The sequence below is a fragment of the Xenopus laevis genome, chromosome 9_10L (assembly GCF_017654675.1).
Source record: "Xenopus laevis strain J_2021 chromosome 9_10L, Xenopus_laevis_v10.1, whole genome shotgun sequence".
NCBI classification, from domain to species: Eukaryota; Metazoa; Chordata; class Amphibia; order Anura; family Pipidae; genus Xenopus; species Xenopus laevis.
This window is the reverse complement of record NC_054387.1, coordinates 28,483,404-28,496,802: the sequence shown is the minus strand read 5'-3', so window position 1 is coordinate 28,496,802 and position 13,399 is coordinate 28,483,404.

Here is a 13,399-nt window from a genome sequence, read left to right as displayed (position 1 = left end):
TTGATGTGGTCACCCTTGCTCTCCCAAACTGCCTTTATAAAAAAATGTATGAACACATTTACACGGGGTCATAAAAGAGCTTGTCTTTCAAGGCAAGGAATGTAAACACCCCAGGTCCTTAAGGGAGTTCTGAATAGTATATGACTATACTAGTAAGCTTCTCAGTCAGCTCCTATAGTTCAGTTGTATCACCCATCCCTCTCTCTATGGGTACAACCTGAATGTTGTAATGCCAATATCATTATCTGGATTACACAGCCCAGAGAGACCCTTTGAAATAATAAAGTGATAAAAATAACTGGGACCAAACTAAACAATTCTGAAAACTCATTTTACCTTGTCTCCCAGCTGCACCAGGATGTGCCAGTTCTAACTTTGTTCTAGGCTTGGCAGCATGTAACTATTTTAGATGCATCAACAATCTTTACAACTTCACTAGAATAAAAAACATTTTTTTCTCCAACCATGGACAACTAATATCAGAGACATGTATTCCCTTTCCTTTAGAAGTTGTAGAGAGAGAGGGACAATGTTGCATACATTGTAGCTATGCAGGGAAAGTAGTAGCTTTTGGTCTAGAATTAACCCACTGATTGATTCCCTGAAAGCATCAGCTCTCAACAGGCTCTTTTCAATTAAAATATCCTTGGAATAAATACATTTATCAGAAAATCCAATTCTATAGCAGCAAAACAAAACAATAGCCAACTCTTGGTTAAAGCCAACCATTTTTATATTCCAATTTTATAATAAGATCAATTATGTTATGATCAAGCCACATACACATTTCTTAAATATATTGAACTCTTGGCTCACCTACAGTATATGGGACTAAAGAATTAATATGGTTGTGCCTACCATGCCATATAAGCCTAAATGTAACAGTGGCTATTTGACATTATGTAATATAAATCTCAAGGGCATTATCTGAGCGACAAAGTCCATGAGCTAATTACATACAGTTGAACCAATGATAAAGATCTAGAGATGGCATTTATATTTAACCTATATGTTGCTATCTAGCAGCTATTGTCATAACTGATGACACTTAATACTGTTAATAGGGATATATATATCACACTATTGGGGCAAAACATAAAGTAACCATGGAATACATTAACCTATTTATAGACAAAAGCATCGGTATCATAGACAGAGACCAGCACAGTTGTTTGTTTACTGAGATGATAAAAAAGTGTTATGCATTAAAGAGAAACAAATGCTTTTGTGTACCCTGTAATGAGCAATTTTTTTGTAACTGCATACATTCAAAACAATAAAATAATAATGTTAAAAAAAAACCACAAAGACCTGCTTAAAGTTCCTGTCTCTACTCCTTCTACTTGCAAAAAGGGGGTGGGCTCTAGGTAGCAGCCCATGAATCAACTTTCTGTTCTGAATTAATTCTAGTAACCCTGTAATTTCTCCATTGCTAAAAATTCCTAGAAAGGGGATACCCTAAGAAATTAATAGAGGAGTCTACACAATGGGCAAGTTTGTTAAATCGTGAGGAGGTACTTTAAAGTGGTGAAAGGAGTGACAAAAAAAAAGTAGATCAGATTTATTATATGGACCATATAGCGATCAGGTAGTGTATTGAAACACTGGCCATTGCTCAGTTATAACAGGGACAGAAACTTTTAGGAATTAATAGGCCCAACAGACCCTGTAGAAAAATATAAAAGGACAAGACACACTTTCTTTCAGAGAGACCTGGTGGGCGAATTTACTAAGCGTCGAAAATTTGCCAGCGATGGTTTCACAGGCAGCACAACACGTTGCCAGGCAAAAATTCGCTGAGACAACGCTAATTCTCAAACATGCGAAGTTGCGTCAAACGCTGGAGAAGTTGCGCTAGCGTTAATTCGGCAAACAGAGCGAAGTTGTGCTAGCGTTGGCTAATGTGCCTATAGCGGGAAGTTAAAGTTAAATGGACATATATGTTGCAGCAAATACATTACATTACACAAGCCCAGGGAAGCTTAATAAAAGAAAATTGAGTTTTTATATTGCCCTACACATGAGCCCAGTGTATAGTTTATGTGCCATATGTTAGGAAATGTAGGGGGGAAGCAGTTACACCAAAACATTTTTACGCTCTTTTGCAGCCTATCACACTGAAAAAGAAGACACCAGCGTTTTTTGGGACTTAGAAAATTTTTCAACTAAATTTTGAGGATGTCCTATCTACTCTATTGCACTTCGCCTGGTCTGAGGTGGCGAAGGCAAGTCTGACGCAAGAGGTAACATTCAGTAAAATCTGCATCTTAGTAAATTTGCGCAGTTACGTCCCTTTGCAGAGCGCAACTTCAACTGCCGATTGAGTGTGAATGAGCGCCATGTCAGTCTCTTTCGAAGTGAAGTTACGCCTTCGCCTGTTAGTACTTCAGCAAAGTACCGAAATTACGTCACGCTGGTGAATTTTCGCCAGTGTTACTCACTTCGCCCTTTAGTAAATTTGCCCCCTGCAGTCTACAACTGCACAGGCTGTGTGATGTGTAACTCCTTAATACTTGATACTGAATTTGTCCATCCACACACGGGCAAAAAATATCCAATAAAACAACAAATGACTTGTACTATCACAATGGTGGTTTACATTATAAAATGCCCATGCGGTTTTCTATTTTGTGGTAAAACCATTAGGCAGCTAAAAGAACGTATTGGCATGCACAGATCCAGTATACGGGCAGCCATAGACCCAGAGAGAGCCTCAAAAATTCAAAACAAAAAACAGGATATAGCCCAGCAAGCTGTAGCAAAACACTGGGCTGAAGCGAGACATGACCCAGCGACATTTCGGTGCATGCCGATTGAACATGTACCTAAACGTGTAAGAGGTGGTGATTGTAATAAAATGTTATTACAAAGGGAGGCAAACTGGATATATGAGCTGGGTTGCGTGGCCCCTAGAGGGGTAAATGAACAACTGGTTCTGAATTGTTTTTTGGGCTAGTTAACTGTGTAGCAATGCAGTATCGAGGTAAATCCTACAAACTGATATGAAGGAAATAGAAAGTCTTCACATTTGAATCACACTTGAATACATGCACTGAGAGACGAAGAAGTAAGGTAATGGTTAAACAGTCATTGTGATGTGATTGGTGAATCAATATATGCAAATGATTGTGTCACAGTATCACTTTTTTTGAATGTTAAGTATTTAAACCTGAATGTATCACTTGCACAGAATCCTTTATAAAGATCCCAATGTAGATCGAAACGTTGGAACGCACAGTGGAATAAATACACTAAAAAGAGAAACTGGTGTGCGGATCTCCTTGACAAGTATGTACGCATTTTCGATCTAGCACCCAGCAGATATGATTTGGATCTGAGTGCGGATACACACTTAAAGATATATCTATCCTCCACTTAGGACCTTTTAGTGTGTAAACAACCCCACAATGATCATTCAAGACTTTCCAAATTGTTTAGTCAGCTTAGTTTTTTTTTAATCTGTTTCAATAATTTATCTTTTGAGCATTGAAGACTACAACTGCACTGCATATTTGGTAGATCGTAATGCGTTATCATATATTATCATATCCCTAGGTTGTTCTTCATCAAGGATAAGCCCAACCTTGTCCCATTATTGATATAAGTACCCATGTCCTACTACAGTATATTTCTTTTGGGAGTGATGTCCCTGGGATGCAAACTCTATGGAGCTTACAGCTATTAATTGTCCATGAAGCTTTTATCACTATTTAAGTGACTGCGCAGGGTGTCAAACTTTTCCAATCATTTGTATTCACCCACTTTTCTATGCCTTGTGGAAAGGGTACATATACCTAATTCCTAAATGGAAAAATGAATACAGGGGCAATTAATCGTTCCATTTATCAAAGATAGTCATATGAAAAAATTTGGGAACTCCTTAATTCTTTGGAGTTTTGTTTATCATTGGCTGAGCTTTTGAAGTAGCAACTTCCTTAATATATAATATGCCTTATGGAAACAGTAGTATTTTAGCAGTGACATAAAGTTTATTGGATTAACAACTGGGCACGTACACGAACTGCAGCACTCCAATTGGGTATTAAAACCGCTTTTATTTCACAAGTAGCATAGCGACGTTTCGGATACAACAGATCCTTTTTCAAGCTAAAAACAAAGTATCATCATCACTTCCTTTATACCCCCAGACCCCTAGTGGCAATTGGATAATTTTACATACAATATACATTACTAGATCACACTCTCATTGATATAGCTTTAGTCATAAAATAAATGTATCTCACATATATTCCAGGTATCAAACACCTAGTACATAGTAGTTTAGTATATCTTAGAGTGTCTTATCTCAATAGGAGAGATTCAATCGGCAGTCTATTGGTCATTCATTCAATGGTCTATTCTGCATCACCAATCAGTATTTCCCGTCGATGTTCTATAGGGGATAAGGAGTTTAGGAAGATAAAAGCAATAGTTAAAACAGAATAAATACTTTCTAAAAACAATATATGACTCATCTATATTATTGTACCTAGATCGTATTCTTTGTTCATACCCTTAGGACTTAGGGTCTCAAGTCTACATATCCAACTTGCTTCACACTTAAGTAATAATTTAGTACGATCCCCCCCTCTCCTGGGTTTCGGCACTTGCTGCAATACTTGAAAACGTAGCTGTGCTACGGCATGGCTAGCCTCAATAAAATGTAGGGCTACTGGGCTTTGTTTCACTTTCCTCCTAATGTCTGATTTATGTTCACCTATTCTGTCTTTTAATGGTCTTGTGGTTTGTCCCACATACATCAGTCCACAGGGACATTTTAAGGCGTAGACCACAAACGAGGACAGGCAGGTGTGATACCCTTTTATCTTAATCGCTGTACCTTTATGGGGATGATATACAGTGTCCCCTTTTAAACAGCTGTTACAATGTTTGCATGACAGACAGGGAAAAGTGCCGTTTTTCAGCACTCCCAGGGTTTCCTGTCTGGATACTTTCTCTGGGCCAACATCAGCCTTCACAAGTCTGTCTCTCAAGGACCATGCTTTCTTGTATGCAAGTCTTGGCGGTCTTTGGAATATATTCAAAGAGGGAAACTCAACACCCAGTAAACGCCAATGCTTGCAGACAATTTTGCCAATATGGCTCGATAGATTGTTAAATTTACTGGAGAAAATCATTCTCTCATCCTTATTTCTCATGGTCTTTTTCTCAGTAGTCTGTCCAGTCATAATTTCCCCTTTGCATTTCTCAAGGGTTCTACCCGAATAGCCCCTATTCAAAAAATTTTTCCCCATTTCATTTAATCTTACAGTTAAATTCTCTTTTTCTGAGACAATCCTTTTTACTCTTGAGAATTGCGATTTTGGGACTGATCGCTTTATGTGAGGGGGATGGAAAGAAGAATGTAATAATAGGGTATTTTTGTCCGTTGGTTTTACGTATAAATCTGTGGCCAGGCTACCTTCATGCTTATACACCAAGACATCCAAGAAATTAATCCTTGAGACATCGTGTTGTATAGTAAATTTTAAAGCTGGTAGATATCTATTCAGTTCTCGATAGAAGTCCAATAGGCTCGAATGTGGCCCCCCCCATAACATAAAAATATCATCAATATAGCGATACCATGCTTTACAGTATCGTTGAAATAATAAATTTACATAGACAAATGTCTCCTCAAATAAATTAACAAAAATGTTAGCATATGTAGGGGCCACATTTGAACCCATCGCCGTCCCACATCGTTGTTCATAGAAGGTGTCTTGGAACATAAAGTAATTTTTCTCCAGTATAATACATAATAGATTGATTATAAGTCTTCTTTGTGCACCATCCCAACATGGGTCCTCACTAATACAATGTTCCACTGCCTCCACACCTCCCATATGGGGTATATTGGTGTAAAGACTTTCAATGTCTAACGTAACCAAAATTACCTCTTCTCCTATTTCCCCCATTGTTTGTAATTTGCTCAAGAAATGAGACGTATCCAAAATAAAAGACCTTTGTGTTTTGACATATGGACGTAACACCTTATCCAGAAAAATAGCTATAGGGTTAAATACTGATTGTACCCCTGCCACAATCGGACGTCCTGGAGGGTTTTTTAGGTTCTTATGAATTTTGGGTAGGATGTACAAAACCGGGGTCACTGGATGTGTTTGTTCTAAAAATACCGCCAATTTGGGTTCCAATACCCTATTATCCACTGCATTTTCCAGGATTCGTTTAATCAATTTCTGGATATTGGGTAAGGGGTCTGAGTGTAGTGGAGTATAGATATCCTCATTAGCTAACATCAACTTAATAGTATTGATATAGAAACTTTTATCCATCACTACCACTGCCCCACCCTTATCCGCTGGTTTAATTGTGATTTTATTATTTGTCTGTAGTTGTTTAAGGGCTACATTCTCACTTTTAGATAAATTTGGTATTCTAGATTTCAAACCTTTTTGCTCATATTGTGACTTCAGGATATTCACATCACTTCTCACCATATTAATATATGCATCTATACCCTTATAGGTCTTATTGGGAGTAAAATTACTTTTTAAATGTAAGTCAAACATCGATAGAGTAAAAGTATTCTCATAATTATCGGTCACACTCCCATTGTCCAATGTTTCTTGTGGAGTCCCAAAATAAGCCTTCAGTTTAATAAGTCTGAAAAACCGTGCCAATTCAAGATCTATTTCAAAAAAGTTTGGTTGTGCATCAGGACAGAACGAGAGACCTTACTGATGAACTGAAAGTATTACAGAAATTAATATACAAGAAGATATATTTACCACCAGTTCATCGTTTTCTTTTTCGTTCTCTGGGGTCTGATCTGTCGTCTTTCTCCGATGTTTCCAACCGCCCCTCCTTCTGCGCCTGGTGCCATGGTTGACTGTGAGCCACCTAAAAAATCCACCGAAGCTGATGAGGTCGCGGAGGAGTCGGAATCCGATTCCCTTGGTGAGTTGCCTGGCTTCCTCCAATCCCTCCTGTATCGTGACCTACGGCCATACGCACCCTTGCGGAAGCCTGGATTAGCCGACTGTGCTTTGCGATAGACATTGCCGCTCTCATAATCTGCGCTATCCCTGTAAAACTTCTGGCGCTTCCGCATCTCGGTCTCCTCCTGGAAGTGACGTAGTACGTCCTGTAGTTTCTTCTTGCCGGTCTCAAACTTTTCCGGCGTTTCTAAGTTCCGCACCTTCTGTTCCAGCGCCATTTTCTTATGTGCAGAGTCGGGCATTTCCTTCTGTATGCGTTCCATTAGGGCCAATTCTAGATCAAACGAACATTTATTAAGGATGGATTCCCAACGCTCCATGAACTCCTCATCATTAAACATAGTTGGTCTCAAGTTGGATCGTAGACCACGTGGGATACGTTTCAATTTATGGTACTCAGCCAAAGTTCTCAAATGCAAATCCAATGCTATTTGATATTTACTTGCTCTTTCCCATTCACGATATAGATGAGTCACATCAGTTTGAAATAAAAAATCTCTCTGTGTAGATACTGCCGTAATGATCTTTGTCGCCTCCTGATCAGTATAGGCATATGTAGCTGATTTTTGTGACATTTTCAAAGCATGTATTAAGGTGCAAGGATTAGGTGAAGTATGTACACATTCACAGTGGTTATCCAGCACTCTATATGCTAATTAATCCTTTATCTTGCTTGGGTGCACGCAACAAGTATGTTCACCTCCACATACCTCCAATTCAACATGTACACGAACTGCAGCACTCCAATTGGGTATTAAAACCGCTTTTATTTCACAAGTAGCATAGCGACGTTTCGGATACAACAGATCCTTTTTCAAGCTAAAAACAAAGTATCATCATCACTTCCTTTATACCCCCAGACCCCTAGTGGCAATTGGATAATTTTACATACAATATACATTACTAGATCACACTCTCATTGATATAGCTTTAGTCATAAAATAAATGTATCTCACATATATTCCAGGTATCAAACACCTAGTACATAGTAGTTTAGAATATCTTAGAGTGTCTTATCTCAATAGGAGAGATTCAATCGGCAGTCTATTGGTCATTCATTCAATGGTCTATTCTGCATCACCAATCAGTATTTCCTGTCGATGTTCTATAGGGGATAAGGAGTTTAGGAAGATAAAAGCAATAGTTAAAACAGAATAAATACTTTCTAAAAACAATATATGACTCATCTATATTATTGTACCTAGATCGTATTCTTTGTTCATACCCTTAGGACTTAGGGTCTCAAGTCTACATATCCAACTTGCTTCACACTTAAGTAATAATTTAGTACGATCCCCCCCTCTCCTGGGTTTTGGCACTTGCTGCAATACTTGAAAACGTAGCTGTGCTACGGCATGGCTAGCCTCAATAAAATGTAGGGCTACTGGGCTTTGTTTCACTTTCCTCCTAATGTCTGATTTATTACTTAAGTGTGAAGCAAGTTGGATATGTAGACTTGAGACCCTAAGTCCTAAGGGTATGAACAAAGAATACGATCTAGGTACAAAATTATAGATGAGTCATATATTGTTTTTAGAAAGTATTTATTCTGTTTTAACTATTGCTTTTATCTTCCTAAACTCCTTATCCCCTATATAACATCGACAGGAAATACTGATTGGTGATGCAGAATAGACCATTGAATGAATGACCAATAGACTGCCGATTGAATCTCTCCTATTGAGATAAGACACTCTAAGATATTCTAAACTACTATGTACTAGGTGTTTGATACCTGGAATATATGTGAGATACATTTATTTTATGACTAAAGCTATATCAATGAGAGTGTGATCTAGTAATGTATATTGTATGTAAAATTATCCAATTGCCACTAGGGGTCTGGGGGTATAAAGGAAGTGATGATGATACTTTGTTTTTAGCTTGAAAAAGGATCTGTTGTATCCGAAACGTCGCTATGCTACTTGTGAAATAAAAGCGGTTTTAATACCCAATTGGAGTGCTGCAGTTCGTGTACATGTTGAATTGGAGGTATGTGGAGGTGAACATACTTGTTGCGTGCACCCAAGCAAGATAAAGGATTAATTAGCATATAGAGTGCTGGATAACCACTGTGAATGTTAACAACTGGGCACCCCAACAGAGATAATACATCAATACTTAGTCTCATTTTGCAAATGTAACAGCGACTAGACGCCTCCTATAGTCTTTGATAAATGTCTGGATTCTGGATGGCTGTATTTTTGACCAAAAATTTGATGGCTACTCGCCAAGGGTGCCCCCTCTCCCCGCTAATCTTCGCGTTGGCTATTGAACCCATGGCCATAGCAATTAGGAATTCCCCAAGAGTAAAAGGACTCATATATAAAACAATTGAGGAGAAAATCTCCTTATATGCGGACGATACGCTGCTATATTTGGCAGACCCGCACGATTCACTCGCCACTGTTCTTGGAATTGTTAAGAGATTTGGTAGGTTCTCGGGCCTCCAAATTAATTGGGACAAGTCCATAATCTTTCCCCTTGACGGACAACTCCCGACAGAGATGGACTCGGACTGTAGTCTTAAAGTGACAGATAATTTTAAGTACCTAGGGATAATGATACATAAAGACCCAACACTATTTTTACAGCATAATTTATACACCTTACATCGCAAATTCAAGGCTACACTTGCCCACTGGACTAAACTTCCTCTCACGCTAATAGGCAGAATAAACATATGTAAAATGATTTATCTTCCTAAATTTCTGTATATACTAAGTAATACCCCCTGCCACATACCTAAGAAAGTCCTACATGATATAGACCGCACGCAATCTGAATTAATTTGGGGAAATAAAACACCCACCTTGTCCAGAGTCACTCTCAATGCCCCACAAGACCAGCTGGGATTGACCTCTCCCAATTATGAGCTGTATTACCTTGCCTCACAGGCTTCCCATGCAGCCAGTTGGAAAGTGTTTGACGCAAACAACCCAGCATCCATAATTGAGGCACTATTTCTGACTTCTGTGGAAAGCCTGCATAATGCTTTATATAGGACTCGAAAAGATATTGGCCCTTTACTGCCTGTTATGGATGCGACTAAGAGAGCCTGGGACGCAATGGTGCAGCTCACTAAGGCTAACACCACACTATCTCCAGATGCACCTTTATGGGGTAACAGTAATTACTCACACTTTGCTGCATTTTTAGAAGTGGGAATTTGGACTAAGTTAGGGCTCAAGAGGTTGTCCCAAGTATACACTGATGGGAGTCTTCACACACTGGCTACATTTCGTCAGACCCTCTCTCTGCCTGATTTATCCGAATTCAGATACAACCAAGTCAGCCATCTTTGCTCAACACAATTTCCAACTCCTCCTCTGCAGCTACAGTACACGGGGTTAGAAGAATTAGTTTCTCAGCCCACCAAGACGAAACTCCTCTCCAATACCTACAAACACTTAATTATATTATATTCCTTTGGTAAGTGTTATACAATTCCGGATCATACACCAAACATACCTCACCCCGCAGAAACTGTATACTATGGGGAGGGTGGCTTCACCCGGCTGTCCAAGATGTGGTGCTTCTGTTGCCAATTTTCTGCATTTAATGTGGGAATGTCCAGTGATACTTAGATATTGGAGGGCAATTGTGAACTTTATGGCTACGGAACTGGAACTTCCCCAAATACTTAGCCCTGCTACCTGTCTTCTGGGTCTCCTGGACTCCGTGATACCCAGAGTAAATACTAGATGTCTGATGAGGCTGCTCCTCTTTTACGCAAAAAAAGTGGTTGCCCTGCACTGGATGGGCCCAATGCCACCGACATTGAGTAGATGGATTGGACTAATCAATTCGCAATTGGAACTGTACAAACTCACGTATCTAGCCCGAGGATGCCCAAAGAAATTTGAAAGTATATGGAAACCTTGGCTCGAGTCGCCAGCCACATCAACTAACCAGTGAACATCAATTTACAGCCATACTTCCCCCCCCTTCCCCCTTCTTTTCCTTTTCTATCTAGCTTCTCTTCCCTCTATCTTCTTCAAGTTGTAAAATTCAATAAAAATTAATCTTTAAAAAAAAAAAAAAAATTTGATGGCTGCCAAGTATCCCATAGATTTTCCATGATATTCAAGTCGGGGGACTGTGAAAGCCATTCCAGAATATTGTACCTCTCCCTCTGCATAAATGCCTTTGTAGATTTTGAAGTGTGTTTAGGGTCATTGTCTTGTTGGAATATCCAACCCCTGTGTAACTTCAACTTTGTGACCAATGCTTGAACATTATCCCGAAGAATGTGTTGATATTGGGTTGAATTCATCCGACCCTCGACTTTAACAAGGGCCCCAGTCCCTGAACTAGCCACACAACCCCACAGCATAATGGAACCTCCACCAAATTTGACAGGTAGCAGGTGTTTTTCTTGGAATGTGGTGTTCTTCTTCCGCCATGCAAAGCTCTTTTGTTATGACCAAATAACTAAATTTTTGTCTCATCAGTCCAAAGCACTCTGTTCCAAAATGACTGTGGTTTGTCTGAATGAGCTTTTGCATACAACAAGCGACTTTGTTTGTGGCGTGAGTGCAGAAAGGGCTTCTTTCTCATCACCCTGCCATACAGATGTTCTTTGTGCAAATTGCGCTGAAATGTAGCATGATGTACAGATACACCATCTGCAGCAAGATGTTCTTGCAGGTCTTTGGAGGTGATCTTTGGGTTGTCTGTAACCATTCTCACAATCATCCGCATATGCCACTCCTGTATTTTTCTTGGCCTGCCAGACCTGGGTTTTACAGCAACTGTGCCTGTGGCCTTCCATTTCCTGATTACATTCCTTACAGTTGAAACTGACAGTTTAAACCTCTGAGATATCTTTTTGTAGCCTTTCCCTAAACCATGATACTGAACAATCTTTGTTTTCAGATCTTTTGAGAGTTGCTTTGAGGATCCCATGCTTTCACTCTTCAGAGTCAAACAGAATCACAACTTGCAAGTGGCCACCGTAAATACATTTTCTCATGATTGGACACCTGTCTATAATCTTCAAGTCTTAACGAGCTAATCCAACCAATTGGCACAGTAATCAGTAATTGAGCAGTTACATACATTCAAATTAGCAAAATTACAAGGTTACCCAAATTTTTGCACAGCCAGTTTTTCACATTTAATTTAATTTTATGCTACTGAATACTGCTTTACTAAAAATCTTTGCTCAGAAAACACACAGTACTCCTGGGAAATTAAAGACATACCAGCACTAACAGATTATAAAGTGAAAAGTTTGACCAAAATTGTATTGCAGTATGGTAGTACCCACCATAAAGATACATTACAGATACGTAAAATGGCTGCACTCTACTCACCTTATCTTTTAATGTTCTATGGTCTCTGCCTTTTCCTTCTGTTTTTCTTTTTCATTCAGCTACCAAATATGCTCCCTTTATTTTTGTCTACTGCTTAGATTTTTTTTTAAGTGGACTCCATTCTCTTCAACATTCTTTATTCCCCCTCTTCATACATCTTCTGTTTGTAAAATTTCTCCCCCTTTTCCTTCACCAACTGTATTATTTACTGCTGTTTCATGCTGCAATCATTTTCATTCATTCACTCTTTTTGCTCTCTGTATCCATACCATATTCTACGATCTTCTCTTCTGTAATCCTTTTTCATTTTAGTTTCTTGTGTCATGCTTTCCTTTTCACAAAAGGTTTCATTGTTGAGATTAGATTCCTTAATTTATTTACACAGAACTTCTTCCCTTAGAGGACATATTACCCATTATTCATAACTTCCAAATAATCTCACAAGAGCAAGCATGATTACTTCATTTTTGACAACTAGCATATTTTACTGTAAATACTGATACCGTACAATTTAAGGGACATTCCTTTGGATGCCCTACAACAACCAGGGCTCCCTCAAGGAGTCTCTGGCTTCCCATTATAATAACAGTAGCCTTAAGGTTTTTTTTCCAGAACCTAAATCTAAAACATCATGACATAGAGAAAGTGGGATTGTGGGAAGTGTGCCACTCTCCCATTAGCTGTTGATAGGTGGCAATCTCCTGTAGAACAAAGAAGTGTTTGCACGAATCTATGACCTGTATTTGTTCTAGGGATAGGATTGCCACCAAGCAACAGTGCCGACCCTTGTCCCACCATGCAATTCTTTCCAAAATTCCTAGCAGTAGTGATTACCTAGTGGATTAATCCTGGTTTTTCTCTTGGCTTTATCCAAAATCCAGAGAAAGAGTTGAATTATCACAATTCCAGGCCTAGGCGGCCAGGTGCCCTAGGCAACCTGGCCGGCTACTTCATCTCCCCTCGGAATGAGTGTGCATGTGCTGTGCCAGCGCTGTGGGGGCGTGCCACTGGACAAATATATTGGGTGAGCAGTGGCAAGGGGACAATGGCTCAGAGTGGGGGTAGGTGAAAGAAGAGGTAAATGCCTAGTGCTCTTCAACCGTTGCCCCCTAGGCACGT